The 26251-nt window shown below is 42.4% G+C and overlaps 1 protein-coding gene across 5 annotated transcripts in view; it reads right to left on the bottom strand.

Annotated features, from left to right (window-relative positions):
* macrod2 (mono-ADP ribosylhydrolase 2) overlaps positions 1-26251 on the bottom strand; it is a 399810-nt gene that overhangs the window by 289056 nt on the left and 84503 nt on the right. The gene's annotated exons all lie outside the window — the stretch shown is intronic.

Below are 26251 nucleotides of genomic sequence, written 5' to 3'. Positions count from 1 at the left end.
AGGGGCCTGTCAATTCTGGAGAGCCAATTTATGTGGCTTTTACACATGCTGAAGAAAATGAAAGCTTTTGAGGCTCAGACTTCTCTGAGACCAACTGTGAGGCTGACTGTAGAGCTGAATGTTAAGGCCACGAAAACACAGAGGAGGCACCCCACAAAGATTACTTAACTCAGTGTTCTTAAGATTTTCCTTTTCCTTTCCTTCGCACTTATTAAACAGTCAGAAAAGTGGCATAGCACGCGTCATGAAAGCAGCACGAAAAAGACAACATTAACTCAACTCAGTTTCAATGGCCTTGGCTGGACATTTCCTGAGGACACAGATCCCAGCGTAAAATAATATAAATCCTCCCTCACCATCACTCCAGGTGAACAAAAACCTCTAGCAGGTGGGAGCTTGGAAAGGAAGAAAAAACAGAATCTGGCCCAAAAAAGCAGCAGATACAGGAAAGGATGAAATGAAAGCTGCAGACAGCCTGTAGAGAAATTCTGCATAAAATCAAACAAGAAGTGATAAAATAAAAGATGAGAGAGGTGCACAGGATTTGTTTGTAATTCAGATTGGGAGGCCAAAAATGGAACGAGAGGAACTGACAGAAGGATTAATTCTCCTGTTTTGCTGAGAAAAATTCCGTGAGAATAAAATATAAAGTGCCAAGTCTTTTTTCTCTCCTAACAATTTACAAGATTAAAAAAAAAAAAAGACATGTAATTTTGTTATCCAATGCAACACATACATACTCATTTCAATATCAAAAAAGGCAGTGACATTTTACAGGCAGGTAAAACCAGCTTTCAGACAGCTCGAGTGAAATGAATAAGGAGGCATGAAGGTGGTGGGCTGTGAGACATGTCAGGTACATAAAGGTAATATTGCCACAATCATAACATCCAAGATCAATCATGCTAGTAGTTACAGCACCACTCTACCTTTTGCTAGAATTCAATATGGCCGAACAAGTAGTTTGATCCTCTGTTGTTTGTCACTAAATCAACCAGCGGTCTCTAAGACCCTTCCTAGGAATGCTGTTACAGGGAACACGAAAGCCATCTTAATAGGCTGAGTCACGACAAAGAAATGGTGTTTGGAAAATTCGTCCCAACAATAATGTCAGAGAGCAGACAGACCTTCTGTGTAAACACACACGCACAAGTCTACAAGACCTTTTTTGTTGTCAGGCCCATTCAATAATACCTATAGTTACACAGTCTGTTTCTGGCTAGAGGAGAAGGGCTCAGCAGTAACCTTGCATCCCAAGGACACATCATTTGAAATGCATTGAGTGCCACAGTGCTGTGATATATCTGTTTTCAAGAATTAACCTCGGCTAGTCTTTCCTGTCACCAACCAATCAGGGAGTATGAGTAGGGACAGGTCCCGAGTCCTGACACACTCCAGCACGGCACTGCTCGCTCCGCCTTGTGGATGTTTACCTGATCGCGGGGCAGAGGGCAACCATGACAAATTGCTTGAAAGATCTCACAGGTCAGTCAGCAACGTGTTAACAAATACAATTTAATTGTTAAACATTTGTTTGCAAAAACATTTTAGGAAAGCTGAATAATGGAGAAGTCTCTGTGACCTCTATTAGAGGCAGAGGTCGACCTGCACTCCAAGGTTACCTCAGCCATGAGGTACTCAGGCCGCCGGGCAAAAGGCCTCCTGTCTATGTGTCTCCAAAGAGTGAATGTGAGTGCATTGTGGAGAAGAGAGAGGACTGAAGACAAAGATGGCTAAAAGCACACACGATTAAAATGCATTTGAGTTAGAAAGGTGAGACGGATGAATGACCTAAAGAGAATCAGCAGCTGCACAGGTAGACTGAGTCACCAGTTAAGAATCTGAAAAAAGGCCAAGATGAAAAACCCACGGATGCAATTACTGCACAGAGACATGAAGAATTCAGCTACAAATGGAAACCACAAAATATTAACAAACTCGGATAAAATTATTGAAAGTGAAGCCAAATTCTTTCAGTCTTTTTAATTAAATGCCAAGACGGAGGCATCTCTGTACAGCATAATAACCGTCACACTGCTAAATTCAGATCTGGCATCAGATTAGTGTCTTTGAGCTTTCTCCCTGAATACACTGAAAGAATGTGACACTGTCTGGATTAAGGCACCACTTCAAAGGAGAGAGACGTTGTGATCATTAATGGAAGTTCTAATTACTGAGGAGCCACCAGTAAAGGACCAGTGCTAGCTCTCATAGCGTTCATCATTTATGAAGCTGGACTACAGTTTCAGCCCTCCAAAGCGTTTAATTGGCTTATCTCTCCTTTTGCAACACAGAAACACAAAAGAAACCCAATTTCAGACCCATACAGAGGAACACTATCTGGCACACCCGCACAAGTCCGTGTCATGCAACAAAATCACATCTTTTTTTTTTTCCTATTAATCAGAAGGACAGGATATTTGCCATTATGTGTGTTTTGATTAAAAAAAGCATAATTTATAAAAGCAGTCTGCAAAGACTCTTAATTGGGCCCAGACGAGTATGGTTCACAGAGGTGCTGCAATATGTGCAATATCCCTCGAAAACCTTTCAGATACATTCTTCATATAATTCCCACCACAAGCTCATATCCAACCACGATTCATTAGTGTGATGATATGTCGAATCTAATACAAATATGGCTCAATGTCGCTGTGGGACTGTGACGCCATCTATCGTGACATTACATGGTCATTTACAATCTCTCCTTGTGGAAAATAACATTGAAGACAGACTCCCTTCATCCTTTGCGTGTAAGCCAAGCACTGCTAAAATTATGAATGAACGCCCCATTAACAAAAAAGAGATTGAGGATGCTTCATTGACATTTAGAGCCGATGTGTGGCAGCATTTCGGTTTTCCTGTGTCCAGAACTGACAACGGCAAAACGCGAAACTGCCGGACGACGGATGACGGTTGACTCCGCTATGAGAAACACATCAAACATGAGAAGCCATTTGTGAAATCGCTACCCAGAGAAGCTCAAATCACCACAGCAACAAAGCTTCAACCAGGCCAGAGGAGCCTGAAAGAAGCATTTGGAGCCCCACTTCTCCATAACAGTCCGAGAGCTCAAGAAACAACACGAACCATCGATGAGTTTACAGCCAAAGACTTAAGACCGTTTTCTGTGGTCAACAACGATGGGTTTCCAAGGTTAGTAAACAGGCTGGAGCCAGAGTATACAATTCCACCAAGCCGCACTTTAGTCACGCAGTCATAGCAGCTCTGTACCAAAAGACAAAAGCTAAAGTGACTCAGAGCTCGAAAGAAGCAAAGTGCATCTCAATAACCACAGATGGTACTCAGAGCTAGATTACACACAGCTCATGGTATGAGCAGCGAATGGGAAATGAAAAGCTTCGTTCGACAGACGTCCCAATCACACACTGGACTCAAAATAGTGGAGGTTTGAAAATCTGCTGTTCTGGAGAAGAAGCTCGACATGAAAAATAACAACATGGCTGTCGTTACCACTGCATCCATCAAAATGGATGCAGCGGTGAGAGAGGCCGGACTGTCCCCACATTAAGTGTTTTTCACGCACTTTAAACATCGCTTCACAAGCAGGTTTAAACGTGGGCCGTGCCAGCAGTTCAACGACCACAGCTGAGCTGACCACCAAACAGAGACCGTTAAACCTGCCAGGACATAAAGTGATCACGGATGCGGTCACCCCATGGAACAGCTCTTTTATTCATTTTCTAAAAGGTAAAAGACTGCTGAAAGCTACTGACTGCTGCATTGTTTCTGTTCTGAAATTGTAAATGGTTCAATCATTCATTGCTAAAGACAATTCATGCCACTTTTTTTTTTTGCACATGCTCAGGTTGGCTGCTTTTATTTTATTTTATTGAATGAAAGAAGGAAGTAGAAGCCTTTAAGTTAAAAACAAATTTCACATGAATAAAAATGCTGTATACACTAAAAGGGCTTTTTTTTCCAAGTAATTTTTCTTCCTTTCTTTCTTTTTTTAAAATGTCGCAATCAATATCGTATTGTGGCCCTAATGCCAAGGTATTATCACACCGTGAGTCTTTGTATCATTACAGCCCAATGATTCATACTATGTCTCTGCAAAATCTACTAAATTCCTGCTGCTACACTAAAGTCTTGATAATAGTGTCCGGAGCATCTGTCAGCTTGAAATAGCCCCTTCGTTGGTGTGGCATTATTTTTGCCGCTGCAGGAACAGACGTTTCAATCTTATTTATGAGTCATACAAGGGAAATGGCTGCCTCTTGCCCAGTGCCGCAGTGTGCAAAAGAGGATGTGGTTTAATCTTCACTTCCATCTTTAATGAGATCTGATGCAGGATGAAGCAGGATCGCTAAAACACAATGCAGGCCTGCCGAGCTGCACATACTAAAGCTATAGATGCCGTGTGATAAAGTGATATGCACAAACCATTAGGACTGTAACAAATTATTTTTTGTGGTTAGCTCCATCAGTCCCTCAGACGGAGAGAGAGAGAGAGAGAGAGAGAGAGAGAGAGAGAGAGAGAGAGAGAGCTCTAACTCGAGAAGAACCAGACCACAAACAGGAGACATGGACACTCAAGAGAAATGCAAGGAGTGCAGGATTAACCTCTTCATGCACCCTGTGCTTAAATGAAATGGATCGGCCCAAATGCGCTGCCCTCTGGTTGGGGCTGCTTGTTGTGCTGGCATGTCTGTTTGGTGGGGCAAGAGACGCACTCTTGATTGACAGGACTGGATATCCTGACATGTTTTTTTTCTTTCCCTTTTATCCAACAAGAGAGTACCAACGTTCACTCTACAACCTCAGTGGATATACTTTATGTTCTAGTTACAAAGTCTGACCCATTTCTGTGAAGCCTTTGAGGTATAAAAACATACTCTTGAAGCTCTGTGGCCTGCTCAGGGAGCACTGATACCCTGTCAATACCTATCTGTTCCTTCCCTCCCCCTACTTCCTCAAAGAGAGGGAGCATTCATTCTTCAATTTGGCCTAATCAAGTTTGAATTGAGTTAACAGCCATATGTCAATCTTTTCTAGCACTCCAGTTGCAGATCTGTAATCTCCAGTGGTGTCTCCTGGGCATATTTAACTCAGACATAAATACAGGGATTGTCTCCTGCAAATATATAATATGTCACTGCTGGCCAGACAGGTATTGGTTACAGCCACCCAGTCTAGACAGACAGCATACAAACTTTGATAAAAAATTACATGTATTTACGTAGTTTCTCTTTCAGGGTGACATTCTACAACAGAAATATGGAGGTTCTTAAAACAAACATGTATTCTCTTGCCAGCACACATACACATAAGGAGCTAATAGACAGGCTCTCTCATACAGCACGCTAATAGTTGGGTTGCTCTGTGAGGGCCAATGCTCCGTCTGGGAGGCTGATTAAGCAGGAGGCTACATTCAAGCTAGCAGCCCAGAGGACGAGAAGAAAAGGGAGGCGTCCCATTGTGGGAGCCCATTGGCCCGCAGTGTCTCCTGCTCGACTAATGTAATCTATGATCTCTCCCATCCCAATTAAAAGACGAAATGGCCTCAGAACAGCTGTAAAGGGAGGCCTCACAGGAGTGCACTAACCGCTGTTAATGTCAGAAGTCTCATTTAAAGAGCAGCATCTGTTTAGGCTGCACACAGGCCTCATGCCTCCGAGCCCGCTAACAGCAGATACAACTCTGCCCATCTGGAGCGTTGCAGCAACACTCCCCGACTCGCACAACCGACCGGCACCCGTATTGTTTAGTTCACATCAGGAGACACCGCCGACTTTAAATGTTTATTAAAGTTTGTTTGAGGTCAACAAGACTGTTCGGGAGGTTAACAATTTATTGATTTCACCGTTAAAAATTCCTCATTGAAATGTGTGTGATATATTAAGTATCACACTGAAATTGGAAATGCTTAACTCTAAAACCACAGGAGGTACAAAAGGCTCAGTAAACATCAATATCTGGAGGAAAAGAAAAACATTAAATCAAAGTGCTGTTATTCAGCAGCAATAATAAACATGTCTGGCTTGAAACATTTCATTGTCCAAAACACAGTGAGGCTGATTGAATTAGATGATTACAGTATTTCTGAGAGCTTCGGGCAGTAATAATATGCGCTATGCTGTATTTAATGAATTGATTTGTACATGTAAATAATACATGCAGAGGTTATAACAACACTGGAGCCACCTTCGGGTAGACAACATTCATGCAAACAAACGAAATGTTAAGGTCAACAAGGAAAACGAAATCATTGCTGATTTCATTTCACTTGTTTAACTTCTCAGAGCCAGTAGCCCATAGCTTCCTGCAGATCTCCTCCAATCCCTCCAAAAGAAACACTCTATTGTTTGTTCTGATTCAAGGAACAGGAAACAGCAGTGTGCAGCCAGGAAACTGGCTGCCAAGTGAGAGGACAGGAGGTCCAGTAAAAAAAAAAACAAAAAAAAAAAACAAACGACAGTGATTTGTTTAGGAAGACAGCGGAAGGATGTTCACTTCAGCAGATCTGATCAGATAATTCCATAGTTCAGCGGCTTTCAACAGGAAGTATGCCCATGCATGTTCATCACTGCTGTCAGAACGAGCTGTAAACACTGATTATGTCATGTCTCGATGGGGTCCTTTTCTAATCAAATATCCAGCAATGTGCCCTTGTTTTTGCAGATGTTAAGAAGAGGACATGTAGGATTTCTATACATACGTAAGCAAAGATGACAATGTGCAACTAATACGCACGCAAATGAGCAGCTAGATAACAATGAACACGTGCACCTTAATAATAAAGTGTTATCTCCCTGTATACCTCCCAAAAACGTCCCTCTATTCATTGATGGAGTGTGGTGCTTCGACTTAGCGTCTGGTGTTGCATCACACACTCAACACGACTGAGAGCACAATATGTTCTCAAGCTAAAAAAAAAGCAAGCAATGTTTTGGATTGTGATACATGACCTGTTCACTGGACTCTCCAAGGATCTGTCCTGTTGTTAGATAAAGGCCAAGTCACAAGTTCCTGTAAATCGAAATCCAAACTACTGTATTTCAACAGGTAAGATGGCAGATCGGAAATAAAAAAAAAAAAAAAAAAAGCCTTGCTATGGGTTTTAACGGCCACAATATGCAGAGTTATCCAATAAGAAGTGAAGTGTTTGTATTGTCATCCATCGCCTCCCAGTGCACCACTGCCTGCAATTGGTTAGCAATTTCATGCGATTGGTTGCACTTTTTGCATGTGGGTTCAGGCATTTTTTCAATTTACTGTCTTTTATATGATTTCCACCTTGGGTAGATGGAACAGCTGTGACACCAAGATGAATCAATTTCAGCTGACTTGAAAGGAAATCCATCCTCCATCAGCTCCTTGAATGCAAACGATCTCCAGAGTCTGTCTGTTTCGTCGCATCGTGCAGTTTGATTTGCAAAATGGCAAGAACAGGGTACCCATGCATATTTGCTATACATGCTAAACCGAACTGCAAGTAATTTTCTTCATGGGTGCCTGTACTTCCAAGTAAGTGGGTAAAGATTATTATCAAAAGGATGGGCCTTATTTATCATGGCCTTACACATGCACCGACTCATCACAAAACAATAGCAGAAAGCAGCTGGTCAGTATGCACGCTCAGCAGCTTTCAGACAGCCCAGATTAGGGGAGAAGTATTGGTAATCAAGTTTATCGTGTGCTCAAACATGCAATTTCCATGTGTTTGGGCCTGATTAATGGCCTGCATGTCGAACTCAAAATACACCAAAAATGTTAGATTGAAAATAAATTTTGGGTGCAATTAAATAAAAAATACCAACTTGATCATTTTGAATATGGAAGGAGTGACCGAGGCGGTGCAATATTAGAGACCCATAAGTGTCTACAATAACAAATATGGCGACATATCACCCAACATGCGGTGGCTGAAATGTAATGTTATGCATATGTGCATTTGATATTGATTGTCACTTCTTGATAGTCAAAACCTCAGTTTTTGAACATGGGTACCACACACACTACATTGCAATTGTTTTTTGTTTTTGTTTAGTTTTTTTAAAGAGGAAATAACTTGTAGCTTCTATGAACTGGTGCAGCTGACACCAAGTCAATAATTATAGTGTGTAGAAACACAAGAATCCTGAATACCAACAGATCATTATCTCTCTGTTGAACATGTTTTTGAATTGGTAAAATTGTGCTCATTAACAGCAGTTAAAGCTGAATAACTATTTACATGGAAACTAGCACCCTGTTCAGTTGGTGTGATCACAGATGTACTCTGACTAGTTATTTCCAGATTTTCATGGTCTATAGGCTCACAATGTGACTCCACCACAGTTGGCAGAGTACCAAGGGTCAGATCTATGTGGTTAACATCGTAAGATCACATCTCTGCACAGCATTTTACAGTTTCCAACAATCTCTCGCTTGCCCTCAGCAGTGCTCAGGTTAACAGTATGCATTAGTTTCCCAACCAATGCATACAAAATAGTCATGTGATGCAGTTATTGCACTTATGGAAGGGAGCATTTTAGCATAAGATAAGGTTTGTGTCACAAATAAAGCTAAAACAGCAATTTAACTCTTTGAATTAGTAAATTATGCACACAGTCACTTTACTACACTATCAGTTGATCCTGGTTGCAGTCTGTAATGAAAAATTGAAGTTATTTTCCATTGTCCTGAGAAAATCCAATAATTTTGTTCTCTAGAACATCAAAAAAATCTCCAAAAAGCCTATGATTCTCTGGAACACCATGCCCCCACAGTACAAAGTCAACGTGGCAGCTGAAAATACTACTACGACCGTAGTGGTAGTCAATGCCAGATAACAAAAAAAAGGTGTCAGGTCATGTGGGTCAGTTCATTACATTGAAACAAGAGTTATATATGTATGGTACATGGTTCAATGAATTCTGGATGCCTGCCAGATGAAATATCTGGTCATTAAAATGGCAGAAAATGGCTAAAATGCAGGAGCGTATAGAAAAAGCTGTTATGTCACTCTTTAACTAGCGTTGTGATTTGCTCGTTGTTTTTGTACTTAATGAGATGGTCAGTGTTGGATGCCACAATCCAAACCGTGTCACTTTGCATAGTATTTTGTAATGTCCTGAGTTTGACTTGAGGATTTAAATAAATCAGCGAGATGCATTCTGTTTTTGAAATATAACAATGCCTTGTCTAATTAATGACTGCACAAGCCGTCAGCCTCCATGTTTACCCTACTCTGTGGAACATTATCTTCAGCAAGCTGTGTCATCTTTCAAGTCCTACTTGAGTATTTTTGGCAAAACAAGCTCAATTATTTCGAGAGATTAATTGCCTCTTAAAATCATGATGGAATTCTGACAAAGTGGGGCAACATTGGAGGTATTTTCACTCTCACTCTTGTTCCCCTTGTCTGGCTGCATAGAGATCAATTTTTGAAATACACACTAGCTCAAGTTCTATTTGCAGATGGAGCAGGGTTTGTGCGTGAAAGCATCAGGGCCAAATCCATCACAAGCACAGGAGTAAGATGGGAAGAGGGGCGCCAGCCTTTACTCAGTGAGGGAATCTTAACTACAGAATCATATCGTTGGCCCTTTGGAGGATTCTGTTCTATACGTTTTGGAAATTGGGCCTTCCCAAATCCTCGATGCAAAGCAGAAAGAAAATTGAGTTTGGCATGGTTGTTTATTTTATGTCATGTCTTTATTATAGAACGACAGAAGGGTGGTTGTAAGTGGCAATAACAAACCTCTACACAATTTTGAATAAGCAGTCCACAGCAGCTTTCTGTGTGCATAAAGACATATTTGTTATTTGCTATGGCAAATTGTGGTAATGTAATCTATCAACTTTGTTGTACCAGCGAGAGCTTTGTTGTTAACAGTACTTCTATATGCAGATGGTTCCATTTAGATGGAAGTGATGCCATGGAGCCAATATTCCGCATGCAGCGATAAACAGATCAGCTCTTGGATAAACAGTTGCAGCTGCATTGCGTTTTCTACTCCATGCAGATGAATGGGACTTTGAAGGACATAGGATGTGTTGGGGCACATGATTTAATCGGACAGCAAACAGTGCAGTTTGATAGCAAACGATGGACACGTATTAATTGTGCTCACTGGTGTAGAGGAATTTAAAATCTTAACATAGGAGAACACGTAATTCACAAAACATACATTACGATAATCCATCAGACAGACATCAGTATTACTATAGCACTAGGTTCCTGTCCTGATTAAAAGGGATGGGGTATTAAAAATGTATTTGTCATCAATCAATATTAGGCTGCATGCTGCCTAATTTCCTGTCTGATGATAATGCACTTGCCACATCTCATTTTTAAAATGTGCTATTGATTTTTCAAAATGACCAGCTAATGACCAAATAACTTCTGCCATATTCTTTTGATTATTTGTGAGGTTAACAGCTCTGCAGTCACCCACCCGCATGCCCCATGTCCTTGTTTCTCAAATGATTACATTACATAAATAATGCTTTAGGCCAGATTGTGAATTGGTACAACAGGACATTTGTTCCACCTCCAATATGAGCAGGCTATTTACAGCACTCGCCACGTTCCGAAACACAGTATTAAAATAAGAGCTACAATAAAAACTGTTGCAGTAAATGTGCAAGTAGTCCACACAGATTTTTCTGCAAAAGCTCCCTCAACAGTCCAAAAAAAGGAAGAACGAACCAAAGAGCTAATAGTGACCATTATCAAATGAATGGCTACTTTGTTACATCAAACAAAAATATGTCTCATGAACCCTCTCAGTTGAACTTTTGAGAGTATCACTTTGCAAAGTGCCTAAATCTGATCACCGAATTGAAGAGAAGCAACTCTAAACTCTGAGGAGCTATTGTGTGTTCGGCGCTGCACTTTTCATTTCCACTCTCATTTGGATGGCAGCATGCTCCTTTAATGACCCCTTTGTAAAGGAAGAAGAAGTTCCAAAAACACTCTGGTGGAGGAAGAGAACGTGAATGTGCAGGTTCTGAGTGGCTTAATCGCACACTAACAGGCAAGTGTAGAAGGACACCATGCCTGGCTGCAGCCCTAATCGTCCTGAAAGAACATCTATGTGTTGCTGTTAAATCCAATTTCTGCTTAGCATTAATGCCCTCTGAGGGCTTCTGCCTTTCTGCTCTGAAGAACCTTATCGCCAGAACAGCCCCGGAGTGTGTGAGATACCATGTTTGCTTTTTGTATCCCAATATTAAGTTTCCATTTTCCATCAGTGGTAAATCATTAGTCAATTAGTCATTAATCATCAGCAACCTGACACACTGTACATAAGTATTAGTGATTATGAGGATTTTGTTCCCTGAAAACATTTGAAACAGATCCCCTACATAAATGGAGACTCACATCACAACACTTCCTTCCTCATAAGGTATAAACACTGTACAAGACTGAGGTCAACGCTCCTACATATGTTTTCTGTCTGAATTCGTGTTATCATAACTTGATCTGAAAATGACCATTTCTTACTGCCTTTTATGTAACAGTAGTGTTAATGTATCCTACATCATGCAGTGATTCTGAATAGACCTGGCTTTGTCTTTTAACAGTATGCAACTTACAGAAGCAGGCTGACTCGTGGAATTCTTATTTTAAACATGTAAATGACATAAATATAAGACTTTTCATTCCTTCTTAATAATAGGACTGCTACAGTGGATGTAGGCAATTGTGTGGGACACATGCATGGGCTGTCTCATCAGCGTGTTTTATGGGACTTTACTCAAGAGGATTAAAAAGTCCTTAAGATGCTGGTATTAAGAGTTTTACAGTCCAACAGCCAAAGACTTAATGCTATTGGGAATGGTGACCGTTCCTAAAAAGAGCAGTGGGAACTTCATAGGGGGCTAAAGAGGGGGTAGGACTGAGCCTCAGCTAATGATGCTATGCAAGCGCGAGTGTCCACAGGAAAAAAAGAGAAGGCCTGATGGCTGACTGAGCGAGAGCTAGACTGGAAAAAGGGGGATTAGACCCTTGATTCAGGGAGATTCAACTTTGTGAGCTGAGGTGAAAGGACTTAGAATAGTCACCCATGCCTGCTCCAACCCTGCTTTGTCCCTAGAGACAATAGGCTTAGCCCCTCTGATCCACAGCTCTCTGGTTATGATCACAACCCATTACTAATGCACTGCCATTGCACTAAAGACAGCAATTTACTGATTGCCATCAATTGCAGATGTTGAGACAGTGCCTCTAGTCGTCCATTTTGCAGAGATTTGCTGTGATGTGACTGTGCTTGCGAGTGGAGACCCTCGCACCAGACTGCTCCGGATCCAAACAGATCAAAAACGCATACAGTAAGATGAATTGAGGAGGGGAATAAATGAAGGTGGCTGAAGCCATTTCGTGTGGGGAATGAAGAAATATTGCACCGCATTCCAACTGCTTGGGCTGCGGCTTTAAATGAAACGCTCAGCTTAAACGCTCTGAAACTTCATGCAAATCTCCAAGCTGCCCTCTGACCTACAGACTATTGTGGGGCAGTCGAGAACGCTCCCAGAGATTCTCTCCTGAACTTCAATTAAGGGGGCTTCACATTACTATACACAACAGGCTAGAGATGGGGCCAAAGTATGTGAAGCTGCTCTGTATGTGCTGCACATGGCATGGCAAATACAGTGAGAAAAGGTGATTAGGTACTGCGAAACGAGCCTTCTGAAAGCGGTGTGATTTGAAACACTTCACGATTACCACTACCAAGGACAGCACAGATAAAAGGAGGAGGAAGACAGGGAAAGCAGTGTTTATTAGACGTGTGGCTGTTTGAGTATATCCACTACAGCACATTACACTTCAAAGATTAAAGCCAGGGTGCCAATAAGCAAACGTGTATTGTTGGGCTTTTTCCAGACGGTGTTATCTTAACTGACCACTGTTCCACGAGAGGTGTAAAATTTGGCAGGTGCTCTGCTTTCTAATAAAAAAGGATGCAGCCTTTATGATAAAACGCAGCCTGCTCCACACATAATCCCGAGACAGTGTGAAACATACTGCATAGTACACGCACAAGCAGTAAACCTGTACCACTACAGTGACAAAGGACTGCGTTTACCCCTTACAGTAAATACAAGCCAGGACATCTACAAATTAAGGCTGCGGGTTTCTGAGGGTCAAAAAAGAAAAGCTTAGCAAGTTTATACATGAGGACAAGTCCCATAAAGCTTTCTGATTATTAAATTATTAGCTGAATAGTATGAACAGCAAATTGCCTCTTCAACAGCAACTTTGGAGTCAACTGTACTTTACTTTTTTTCCAATGAATCTGACAACTGCATGCTCCCACCTTTGATTTGGATTATTATCTTTGCCTGAAAAGTATAAATGAATGCCCATTTCAACAAGAAATTACCATATGAGGCCAGGTGGGTCAGTACTGATGAAGTACCAGAAGTAGTGGAGTTGCTTATTTGATTTCTCTATACACCATCTTGTGAAGTAGACAGTTGTGAATGTGAAGTAGTCACTTAAATAAACAGAACACTTCATTTGAAAGGTCACAGGTGCTTATCAGACTGGGAGGGCGGCTTGCTCTGTAGCTGAGAAAATGCTCTGAGAGGCACCGCAAAGAGAGGGACCATATGAAAGATGGGCAGTGACAGCAGGGCTACATACACCAAGAAATGCATAAAGATTTCACTTAAAGCTTGCCAAAGCACTTATCACCTGTCACTTTGACCGAGCATCTGCTTGCCAATCCATTTGAGTGCTCAGGTAGGTTGTCCTTTCTCCCCATCTCATCAGAGATGCATTGAAATTCAATCGCTTGCATGGAATCAATGGGTTTGCGGAGAATTACCTGAGCAGATTAGAGCTGGAGGCAGCTGGAGAGAGCTATCGTCTGATCATTCCAGCTTTTCCTGTTTGTTTTCCCCGCACTTAAGCTAAATTAGTAATTATAGTCACACAGCCAATCTCACCATGGCCACCGCAAAGCCAAAGGCACACCTGCAGAAGTGCCACAAACAAACAGCTAGTTTTCTGGCACACAAACTGCGACAAGCTAACAAGCAAAACTGTCTCTTGTGCAATTTTCATGTGAAACCTGGTGGAATTAAAGCAACCAACCAGCACAATCAAAAGTGTACAACTGGAAATACTGTCTAGCACTAACTGGGCTAACGGCATAGTCGGGCTGTATATTTTAAACACATCATGCAAAATCATTTTCTTATAGCAAAAGTCATCATATTGCCAATTGATTCAGTGCATTTGAAAGCAGCAGAGGAAGTATTAAACTTTGGGTTCAATAGCGTCTAATCAAATCTGAATCCACTATTGAATCTGCTCATCAAATCCTTTCAAATCCCTTATTGAATTGATTCTGATTTGTCTTTAAACATTGTTAAATAAAGTTGTTAATAACTTAAAATTAAAGTCCAGAAACACTTCAACTGAGATGAGCTTTGATGAGCTTTGTGTTGGCTGAGAAGAAAGAAACATTATGATTTTGTGCAGAAACCTAATTAATGATCCAAAAAGAGCGGTTTTATAGACTGTTGACAAACATTTATCTTATCTCACTGACAATTTCATTATTAGGTTCATAATTTCATTTTAAATTTTGTTCGTCACACTGGATAATAAATTACTGACACGAGCTCTGAACCTGATCGCTTTACTACAAATGTACTTGAATTTTAAATTACACTTGACATGTCAGTGCACAGATTTGTCTTCAACTTAGTTTACTCCACTTTTCTTCTAAGATTTAGCCAGTGAGTATTTAGGCAGACAAAAAAACAGCAGGATCCAGGCGAACTGGTATCCACGCGGCCCTTTTCAGATGTGGAATGTGCAACATTGCTGGGTGTTACAGTGCTGCAGCGCTTACATATTTGGCATCTACCATTTGGGAGGCAGGTCTGCGGCCCGTTTTCAGATCTCATCATAGTGACAGCACTGGCGGAGAGCAGCAGAGAGTTGGAAAACAATGATATCAAAGAGTGTCAGTTCGCTCACAGGCTGCACACAGTGATGGTTTTTCAAACTTATTTCGCAGTTTATTTCCATGATCAACAATCAATGTCGGCACTGAAGGAAGCTCCCTCCTCATGCTACAAGCAGTCATGTAGACGCCCTTCACTTATTAGTTATGACATTCATATTCTGCTGCCTATTTTACAAAGGCCAACTGTGCTCAAGTAAAGCTTATGGCTGTGGGCGAATTTCTACACATACTGTACGTAAAGTGCTTTGCTGGGGTTATATCCTAAAAGCAGCTGGCATGAATGAAAGTTACAAAATTTAGGGGGACTTGGCTAATGATAAATGTGAGAGGGTTTTTTTCCATTTCTCTTTTGCTTTGTACCTCAAAGGGAAAAAGAAATCCTTAATCAAAACCCATTTTTTAAAATAGGTTCACCTGATGCAAGAGGGACTTCTCTACAACTTGAAATTGGCTCGTTTACAGTATTTCATGGTTGATTAATGTGGCTTTATTTCCAAATGATAACAAATGAGAACTTTATCTCAGTGTTGTGGCGTAATATCTCTCTCTAATATGTGTATTTAACCTTGGAGATGCTGTAGCCTTTCTGTTTAATATGGCAGCATTAAATTCAGGCTTGAGCCCTGCTGAAGTGGAAAGTTCATGTCCATTTTGGGGTGTTTAAGGGTCTTGACAGCGACAGTGTGCTCCCCTGGCAGGTCGTCGGTCTCAGCTAACACCTCTTTTGGCAGCGGGAGCTCCAGCTCGAGAGAAACCCAGACTGCTGTGTGTTTCAGTATGACTGAAAGAGCCAATTGACAGTGGGTAAACACAAGAGCCAGTAGGGCTCTAAATTCATAGTCTGACCTGTTTCATATTCCATGAGGCACCATTCAAATGACCAAAGAAATCCTGGCTTAGAAAGTCACATTTCTAAGCAAACAGCTTGGCTATTGCTCACTAGGTAAACCATAAACACAACTGTCTTTCACTATTCTGTCTCTTACAGAGAGATAAGAATAGCGGGCCATGATATTGGTCTCCAGTCGGCAATCAAAAGCAGAAGGATATCTGAAAGAGTGCTTGGTACTGTTTGATTGTGCTATAAGGCTTTGATGTGTTTCATCCTCAGTACAATAACACCATACCATATTCCAAGTATATTGTGAAACCATGGACGTTTGCTAGGCCAGCTTGGCCCTCTGAGGCTATGTGTCCATGCTGTTAGGGGTGACTCAGCCTGGGCACCATGGGAACATGGCTGAATGAACAAAGGCAGAGAGTTTGTTAAACACGGAGGGGGCAAGGTCAGCTGGCCATGTGATGTGGGTGGTAGTGGCGGCAATCAGACGTAGAGGGTCGACAGACTGGTTGCATGAAGGTAATAAAAGAACTTCTTTGACTTGACAACCTTATGGGGTGACCGCTGCAAGAAAACTTTTCTTTTGATGTAGTTAACTGACATCATGAGCAGAGAACCTGGCAGGCCTTATGTGGTATAAACCAATGCTTGACACTTGTATCCCCACAGTCATCCGCAAGTCTCCCACTGACAAAAACAGACAGAGTGGCACAGGTAAACTGACGGCTGGATATGTGAGACGCCTCAAATGCCTGTCACACTGTGAGAAAAATCACACATTGAGTCTCTGTGGAGGAGTCCATGTCACTGCATTCAGAGGAAGCAGACAGGGGTTCAGCAGCCTTAGCCCCAATTATAACCCAGGAGATGACTGCACATCAAACAGAGCACTGTTACACTACAGTAAGGAGAAGAATGAATACTCTTCTATTACGTCTGACACATTCGGCTTCAGATCTGACGAATGACGTGACTGATCCCCGCCAACCCACTGACAGATCTGGTGACAGAAAAGAACTGTTACTCTGTGCACTTGCGCTTTTGCAGGAATAAGAATCTCCTGCTGGCACGGCAAACAACTGTGAAAGCACTTTGACTATGCAACTGTAAATCACTTATGCCAGCCTTTAATTACTAACTCAATATAGGCTGAGATTCCGTTGGCATTTTAACAAGAACATTAAGATCAAGAGGAAACATGCAGACACATTCGCACAGAATCGTTGACCACGTTTACAAGCACGCTAATGTTGCTCTATTATTCAGAATATGACAATATTCAGAATTCTATACAGGTCACGTAAACAGCTTGTGCTTTTGGTTCAATATGGTTGGAGTATTTTCCGAATAATGCTGAGATTATTTTGGGTTTTGGGAGCATTCATTTGCACTCTTTCATGTATACTGCAAGATTGGAATATGCGTCTCAAGTGGGGTGTTAACCGCTGTTTGTAACATAGGGTCTCTTGCCTGTTTATGGTCAGCTCTGCGCATTGCCTTGCCAACAGTTTGCAAGGCTGGGGCAGAGACACACGGGCAGAAGAAAAGCCCCCATTTCCGGTCAGTGGAAGAAAAGCACCTACTTAGAACATTATGAAAGACTTGGATATCAACAGGTTTTTGAATATGCACAAATATCGCAATGCTGACCTTTTCAAGAGGGTGGTTGAACAAACGGGAGCGGGAGGCTGTGTTTGTTTATCTGAGTATGCAAGGCTGCATGTGAACAGGAATACTAGTATAAAAGTCATTTCCATTTGCCGTGTAAACAGCTTACAAGCAATATTCCCTTTTCAAAATAAGGGACAGAAAACTGAATATTTTGTGCATGTAAACGTAGTCACTTTGAACAATAGATCAGGAGATCAGAAATGAGCTGTTCAGTCTGCACAGCAAAGTCGGAAGCGAGTACGCTCTTGTGGATAAACAGAGAGGAATAAAAAGAGGCTTTCTCCAGGGAATGCTGGATAATTCCCAATTGAGCCCACTGTCTCCCACCCACATGCACACGCACAAAAACAGAAGAGTGAGAATATTCATTAGGAGGATACTGAACTCTAATTAAGCGAGGTGGAAGGAACGCACGCAGGTGTGGGTTGCACCTGGTTTCTAAAAACCCTTGCTTTTCCATGTTCCAACCACACTGGGATGAACACACTCTCCTTTCTGCAGCTGCAACATCACTCTCAGCCCACAACCCCTACTGCTATCGACCCGACACCCTGCGTTTCAGTGCTTCTCCTACTGCTCCTCTAAGGCGCTGGTGCAGGCGTAAAATGTGACCCAAATGGGAGCCCATTCACCCAAATGAAGAGACCCAATACACCAGGAGAAGACCCTCCTCCTGCTTGACTGGTGGATAAATTCCTGTTGGTTGGCTCCAGCTCTTCAGCGCAGACAGAAGAAAAATGTCCACGGCAGAGTAAAAAGACCACATGTAAAAACACAGCTGCTTTTTTCCCTCCGTGAGAATCAAAGACATTACCAGTCTTCTGATATTTTACTCCAGTCCTCTCCCGAATCAACTCAACAAGCAGAAACATCTAGCTACTGTAGTCTGGCAGCAGGAGAAGCTGCTGGAGATTGATATCCTTCCACATTACGATCAGCTGTTAATGCACTCAACCTTTAGAGGCCAGTGTCACTTTTACAAGAACTGTCCTGGAAACACACAATACAGCTTCTATGGCTACCAGTCCATTTTGGGCATCACCTGTTGCAATGAAGTCAAATCGAAGTCTGTCCAAGTGTCACTGTGTGTGTGTGTGCGTCGCTGTGAGTTAGTGAGAGCATGTGTTTTATCAGTTGCTGCCGCTTGTTTGAACGGAGCCATGATGAAAGCCAAGACAAACACAAGGGAATGTCAACCGAGAACTAAAGTCAACAGACGGAGGCTCAGCTCTGCCGGGACCCCTGAGAGAGAGGCCACGCCCTCCGACACAGCACCGGGTTGTCTCTCCACCAACCTCCACCGGCAAGACAGAAAGATACTCCACACAGGGACGACTACGTTCTCTGATAACGTGTTAAGACATGGGAGGAGAAAGTGAATTATGAGACAGAGGAGGAAGCAGACAGAGACAAAGAAATAAGCTCATAAAGAAACGCTGCCAGGCTCTTTTCCAAGCAGAGGCGAGTCAGCTCAGCATACAGGATTAAAGAAGGCAGGGGATAAACACTGTCCAAACACACCACTGAACAAGTACCACTAGAATATGTCCATTTCCGTTCTCTGCTAGTATGACAAAAAAAAAAACACAATTAGAAATCTTCCTAGCATTTTAAGTGGAGTAACCGATGCAGGCAAAATATTCAAGGCGAGCTCCAAGCACCCGCTAGGAACACTTTGTTGAGATTACAGCCTCATATTTTTGGTCTGGTAATGTACTGTGAAGGCAGGGGAAGGGCAAATGGTAAAGCACGCTGGGCAAACATCTAGCCCTATTCAAGTCAGAGCTGAAGCTTCACTTTTTTTTATTTGTCCGTTTTTGTGTGGGAAGCCAGTAGAGTGGGCCTGAGTCCCTATTGACTCAATGTGCTGAGACGTTTTCCCTTTTACCAATGCTAAAGTAGGCATGAGCACTAATCCTTAGGGGTTAAATGGAGCCTCCTCTGGGGTTTCCCGATCCTGAGAGAGCCGGGGGCGGCTGCCGCTGCAGCGCACACAGAACTTTAATGTATTTGGCAGAATTTTGGCTCAACTTTTACAAACTACAAAGGAATTCCTGCTCAAAACTCAGTAACGCAACACTGAAGAAGAGTTAAAGAAATTCATGTGGGGTATGCATCTGCTTAAATTCAAGGCTTCCCATTGCAGATACTCAGGTGATAGGCATGAATAAGAGAAACGCTGCTGATGATGATAATGATCATGAAATTTTAATGCTCACATTGGGGAAATTAGGTCGCTGGAGCAGCTAAGGAAAAGTTATAGATGAAAACTGAAAAAGTACAGAGAACTAAATGCCAAACAATTCTCATGTACAATAAGAGGACATAGGAGGAGCACTGCAGGAGATAAAAATCAAAACTCAGCACCTGTATTGCAGGTTAGAAGCTGTAACAGTCAGAGAATAAAGCAAACACCTATACTTGCAGCTGTTCATGTTGTCAGTTAGAGTATATTGTTAAAGAATATTAAAGATGTTGTGCAGAACCCAAAGCCATAAAGACAGCTTTATAAGCAGTCCACATGGTCATAAAAAAGACATGGAAATGTCTTTTTTAAACTGTCAAAATGGGTATAGAAGAAAAGCTTTTGCAAATGATGCAGTCTGAGTGAAAAATGTTTCCAAAAAGGAAATGCCGGCATTTTCCGCATTAACGGTGACCTTTCCAAAGAGGAGAAGGCTTTTTTCAGAGTCTATCGCAATGTTATGCAGAAACTTGATGCAAGCAGCTACAATTCATTCAGCAGAAGGACTGCTCGCCAATAACACCAGCCAGAGAAAAGGACCATTTCCATTTCAAATCACAGCCATTTTCACACCAACACTGAGACTACATCAGCAGCTGCCAAAGTCTGGCAGCTCCTGCCCCCAGTGTTTTTCCCTATCGCCATGTATACATTCACATCTCTGTTATTGCCTGTGTGATTGATGTTGGTTATAATGACACTACCTCTGTTTACCCAACACATCTACCCATCTCCTCTCTTGGTAATTTGCTGGTTGACTTCCTCTACCTTTTACAGGTTGTCTTTGATGGGTCAGCTTTAAGGAGTTCTTACTGGCCTGTGAAATGTCACAGCTTGGTCCTTATAGTTAATTTGTGAAATTGGAGCATGGAAAGGTATATTTTAAGGCTATGATTTGTAAAAAGAAAAGCACTGCACCTGGGTCCAGAGCTTAAACAGCACTAAAAATCTATTTTTTTTAAATTCCGTCTCTCTGCTAGCAGAGACATACTTCAAAGATTTAAGAACTTCATCATGATCCTGTAGTCACAAGCAACGGAAATGTTTCATAGCAATTATCACTCGATTGCACGTGTAAGCAGAACAATACTACGACCATGTCTAAACAAACACACTTTTCGTCATGTTTATTTTCATCAATGCAACTTTTTGTCATGCTGTGCAGCTATCAGCCCTGAAGGCAGGTAAGATCTCCTTTTCTCCTCCGAATGGGGTTTTGGAGAATTTTACTTATTTTAGAAGGGGCTGGGGAGGTCTTTTTGTCACTTTTGCCTTCATGGCGTGTCTAAATATTACATAAAACTGAATTCCATTTATTATTCTTGTATTGGACATGTGGAGGAGAAGCATGTCAATGTCCAAGAAGAACATAAACACTCCTCGTCCACCACGCCGAAGTCCTCCCACCCCGTCACCATCACCACGAATGTTATACACGCCACCACACAAACACACCTCTTCCTGCAGATGGTTAACCTCAGAAACACCCCAGCAACAAAAAGAGGGTCTACTCCAGTTACTCCCAGTTTTACCGAAAACGTGTCATTCAAAACTCCACCACAAGCACCTTATACTCTGGCACTAATAGGAGGGTGGGCGGTCTACGAGTGCTTCTTTCAGGAAAGTCATAAACGTCCCCTTGACTCAACCGGTCCTTTTATTCCCCCATCATCCCGTTCTATAGGCTTCCTTTGAATGTGGCTCTTGGCTGCAGAGGAATACGACATCTGATATTCAAGTCACTCGGGATGAGTGCCGAAGAACTGGTGCCAGACGCTGAGACGCAGACACCTCCCTGTTGTTGGGGTGGTTGGAGGTGTTAAATGAAAACACCTTCAGGTGGAGTTAAATGCCAATTAAGTGGCTCCAATTCCTCCAGTTTTCACAATACCTTAAACCGAAGACGCTTCTCAGCACCACAATGACAAAATGTCAGCATAAGTACTCCTGAATAATGAGGATGTATTTCAAGCAAGTGATTGAAGAATCAGTTCAGAGTCGAGCACTGATGTTACAAGATCGCTCTGAAAAACACAGCATGAACATATAAAATTCTCTTATTGCTTTTGTACTTTCCTCACAGTTATTTATTGTGTTCAGCAGCGGAAAGAAAACAGAGTTGAGAAATCATTAAAAAAGGGTAATTTTTAGATGTGACTCATGAGAGTAAACAGAGTCGTGCAGATCATAGAGAAAACAAAGTCAGAGTTAGTGTTTGGCATAGATAAGTGAACACTTTGATCAACGATGGCAGCTCTGTGTGACGAGACGTCCCGTCTTTAGTGCCCCCCTTCTCCTTACTCAAAATACTGTTGCCTGTAAACTGCACTTCCTGTATGTGCTCCAATCAAGAGGGCCATTACGGACCTTGAGGTCTTATACAATGTATCTTATCTTATCTAAAAAGAGCAAAGACTTGGTTTGCTTCACTAGATAACATTAGCCCTGACTTCCTCTCCTTACAGCTCTAAACCCTGACTGACCCTTTCATAAGACACTCAAACTCCTAATCTGAAAGACTGAAGCACTGAATTTACCCATATACTGAAGGAATGTGCTGTTGAGTTTAGGAATCAGAAAGCTGTCTGTCCGTCTGTCTGTCTGTCTGTCTGTCTGTCTTTAAAGTTCTGTCAGTGCTTGCACAAGCATGTAGAGTCCATAAAGAGAAATGCTGCCATTTAACTAAGGCTGGAGAAAAGATGCTAAGTTGGCTAATTACAGATTTAGTGCAGGAATAGTAAACCAGTTACAAAGCAGGAGAGAAGAGCTTCAATTAGCCACATTAGGGATGTATGCTGGACTGTGAAAACACTGTATGGTAATTCTATCTTTTATCTCCTTTATTGTGCTGATTAGTGCAGTGGAGTGAGGGGGTGCTCTCTCTAATCTGATCACAGAGCATTGTGTTTGGGGTCATTAACCTATAGGAGGTCCTAAGGTTGACAAGTCAGCTCCTACCCCCCCCTCTACCTCTTTTATGGAACTCGCTCATCCCTGAGTTCCTCTGTCTCTGCAGACAACACAACAGCAACCACAACAACCAAAGAAAACAAAAGACGAGGGGAAAACAGCCGACGGAGCAATCTGCATGGCTTGTCATTCTTCCACAAACACAAGGCCCAAATGACTACTGACCGAGGCCCCTGGACTTGCCTAAGCAGCAGGATGTCGGCCTCTTTAGTCTCTGTTGTTGTTGGCTCTTTTCTCTCTCTGGGCTGCATCCTAGTCTGAAGAGATGAATGGGTCAACCTATCCTTCAACATCTGAGATCTGCATCAGAAAAGACCAGTACCTTACTGCATGGCCTAATAGCAACCCTGCCCATGCTTAGGCCCTGGTTCATGTAACTGACATCTGCAACCATATGCATAAAGATCCAGCAAGCTCCATCAGTCAAAGCTTTCTCTTGCCAACCGTTTTGGGCAACACCATGATGCCACATTTACATCTACACAAAGCCACACTAATGAAATCCAACATCTGTCTACATATTTACCCATTCACTGATTTTTTTTTTTTCATAAACCCTCTTTCTATCCCTGTCACACACATTATACCCTCTGCAAATCAAAAATGTGAATACTCAAGCATAACCAACAGCACCTCTCATCCGCAAATCCTAGTTAAACTGTTGTGATACTGAAAAGCTGCCTGTCAGGATGGCAGAGCGGAGATGAAAGGCCCACAGCAAAGATCGCTGCTGATTGCCTGCAGAGGATGAATATGCAAATAATGCAGAAGGTAAATGAAAAACAAAGCGGGGGGTTTTGGCAGCAGCCTTTTACATGTTCCCCTTTATTTGGCATCGGTTAAGAACACAGAAAGTCTATCAATAATGAATTCCAGTCAGAGCAAGGAAGGAGACATGAGGGGAAATCAGTCTCCATTTTCCCCTGTGAGCCCCTGAGCAGTTTTGGGGCCTATTGTGTTTCACACAAGCTTTTCAGTGAACACATACTCAAGCTTAAGTGACAGATAAACGGAAAATTGAGGGAGATAAAATAATACCCATAAAACCTAGCTTCCCCAATCAGACTGGGTCCGCGTGATTCGACATACAGTGCAGAAAGTAGGGCACCACAGTCTGCCAACTGCAAGCCCTATCTATTGACCAGCAGAGCAAAAAACAGGAAATCAATTATCTGGTCAACTGTCTGTCATGACGGACAAAAATTGGGCTCAGGGCAGTCTGATATAGAAAAAGACCAAGCACACAGTTAACAGCTGTTTTGTTGCCACCAGAGCCAAAAGGCACTTTAGCCACCACTTAGCAAAATCAAGTGGCTTAACATATTTAGCTATCTTCACAAAAGCACACAACAGAGTAGGAAACAACCTTTCTGTTGTTTAGACACCATGAAATTGGCCAGACAGACTAGAGTGCATCTTTGGGAAAGAAGGGCACCCGACCCCTTGAACGAAAGATGGACAGGGCAACAGCTTTTCGCCGGTCTTGAGATAACAGAAACCCAACACCCTGGTCCTCCAGTGGGGCTCTTTGTACATCTGAGAGAGGGTCAATCAACAGCCGCTGACAGATGTGTCTGCAGTAGATTTAGGAGAGGAAGCGACGGTGAGGTCAGGCACAGGTTTCTCTGCTCTGCGCCCCCAGAGGGAAGACAGGGATCAAGTCAGGATGTCCGAGCCTGACCTTTTCTCACCTCTCACCTGGGCTAATATGATAAGATCGTTAAGCTCATTAACAAAGTAGCGAAGCATTAAGCCTCTGTGAGAAAGTTCACGACACAACAGGATGTTTATTTCATACAGATCTGCCTCAGAGTGAGCGGCGAACAGGCAGACGATTTATATTTGTCTGGAAATCCCATTGTATTTCAAACAGAAGTGAGAGCCACTTTAGCTAGAAAGCAAACAAATCTGAAAAACTCCACTAGAGGTCTAAGTAGTTTTGGCAGATGCTCCAAGCTTAAGTGTCTGTTCAATTAGGCACTCCAGTTAAGATGGCAATCATGGTTTAACAGTGTGCCGATGTGTTGAGGCCGGACTTGGAACACATTCTGTCCTGGCAAAAGAAGTGGGCATGGGATGTCAGCGGTGGTCAGACACTTGGACAGTCGCTCTTGTGTAGTGTGCACTATCCTAATGAGGCAATAACAATTGCTAGGAGTAGAGGTCCATATCAGCTCATGAGCAGACAACGGGAGAACAGAATACAGAAGGAGAAGTGGAGCGAAAATGCTCATATTAATGAGCTGTGTTTTTGTGTGCATGTCAGGAGGTGAAACACTTGAACAGCATTTTCTTTAAGCATGCTAAGTCTTCACGCATTGAAGAATATTGCAAGGTCAGGCGTCTCCATTCACCTGTCAGTAAAATATCATCGGGTCTTCCGCATGGGCGACTGGACCAATATATCAGCTAGCTGAGCCCATTGTTGTTTTCTTGGGTGATTTTTGTCATTTTATTTTGTTAATTTAATGGTCTGCCACTGAAGGACGAGTGAGAGCCTTTCACAGCACAAAGAGCCCCCTGGCCCCCCGCCCGCCACACACAGACATCTGCGCAAATATAACATATCACCCAACCAACCGTAGTGGGTCTCTGATGCTACTTTACTGACAAATTTTGTTCTCTTGCTTTACTAATAGACATTAATTGCTACAGCTGCAAGTTGAGTAACATCTCTCTCACAAACCTGTTTGTTTACTGCAAATGAATGCAGACCTTCCAGGCATTCACAACTGAATAGCATAATGGGCCAGAGTTGATTAACAAAAAGTGGTATTTAGTGAATGACATGCAACAGAGGAGTCTCCCCATTACACAGACAGCTGTATGCATCACACAGATCTAATCGTTGGGCCACTGGCATCGACAGGAAGCTGCTGAACGGAGCTGCTCCATTGCAGCTCAGTGCACCGGGCTGTGGCGTCTGCCTTGTCAGGTAGCCGGAGGGGGAGACACTGGGAATGACGCAGGGCAGGAGAGAGTGTTGGCTGGGTCATCTCTGCTGTACAACCCTTTGACTAACAGTGTGACTCACTACTGCTGTGGGCCTGGAAGGGGGCAAACCCACTGTTTGGCTTCATTTAAACATGAAACCAAAGAGGGTCAAACAGAGAGCAGGAGGGTCAAAAGTCAGATGGTTCAGGTGTGTCAGAGCGACTCATGTGTCCATTCTCTACCAGCACACACACATGCGTGCATTCCCTATGCACACAAGCACGGAGGTAGCTGCATACACGGGAGCAAATTCTTTTTGGAAATTATTCTGGTTCACTGTGACTGCGTGATCAAATATTCATTACCTGTCAAAGTTTTAATGTGTTTAAGTGCTTCACACACAGTAAAAGGCAAGGTTTTTATTGGCCCAAAATATTTGGGATTTACAATTCTCTCTCTTTCAGAAAACAGCCCCCCAAAATATTTGCAAAGTCTAGATAATACAGATGATTAAGAACACCTGCAACAGAGATAGTTAACAAGTCATTACGTAGGTAACACAGCCCTGATGCCAAAAAACGAATCATAAATGATCCTGAGACTTCTCAAAAAAATCTCAAGCAAATATGCAAATGAAAATTCAAAAAGAGCTGC

Source organism: Chaetodon auriga, chromosome 11 (genome assembly GCF_051107435.1).
Source record: "Chaetodon auriga isolate fChaAug3 chromosome 11, fChaAug3.hap1, whole genome shotgun sequence".
NCBI lineage: Eukaryota > Metazoa > Chordata > Actinopteri > Chaetodontiformes > Chaetodontidae > Chaetodon > Chaetodon auriga.
This window is presented reverse-complemented; position numbering and strand designations above follow the sequence as displayed.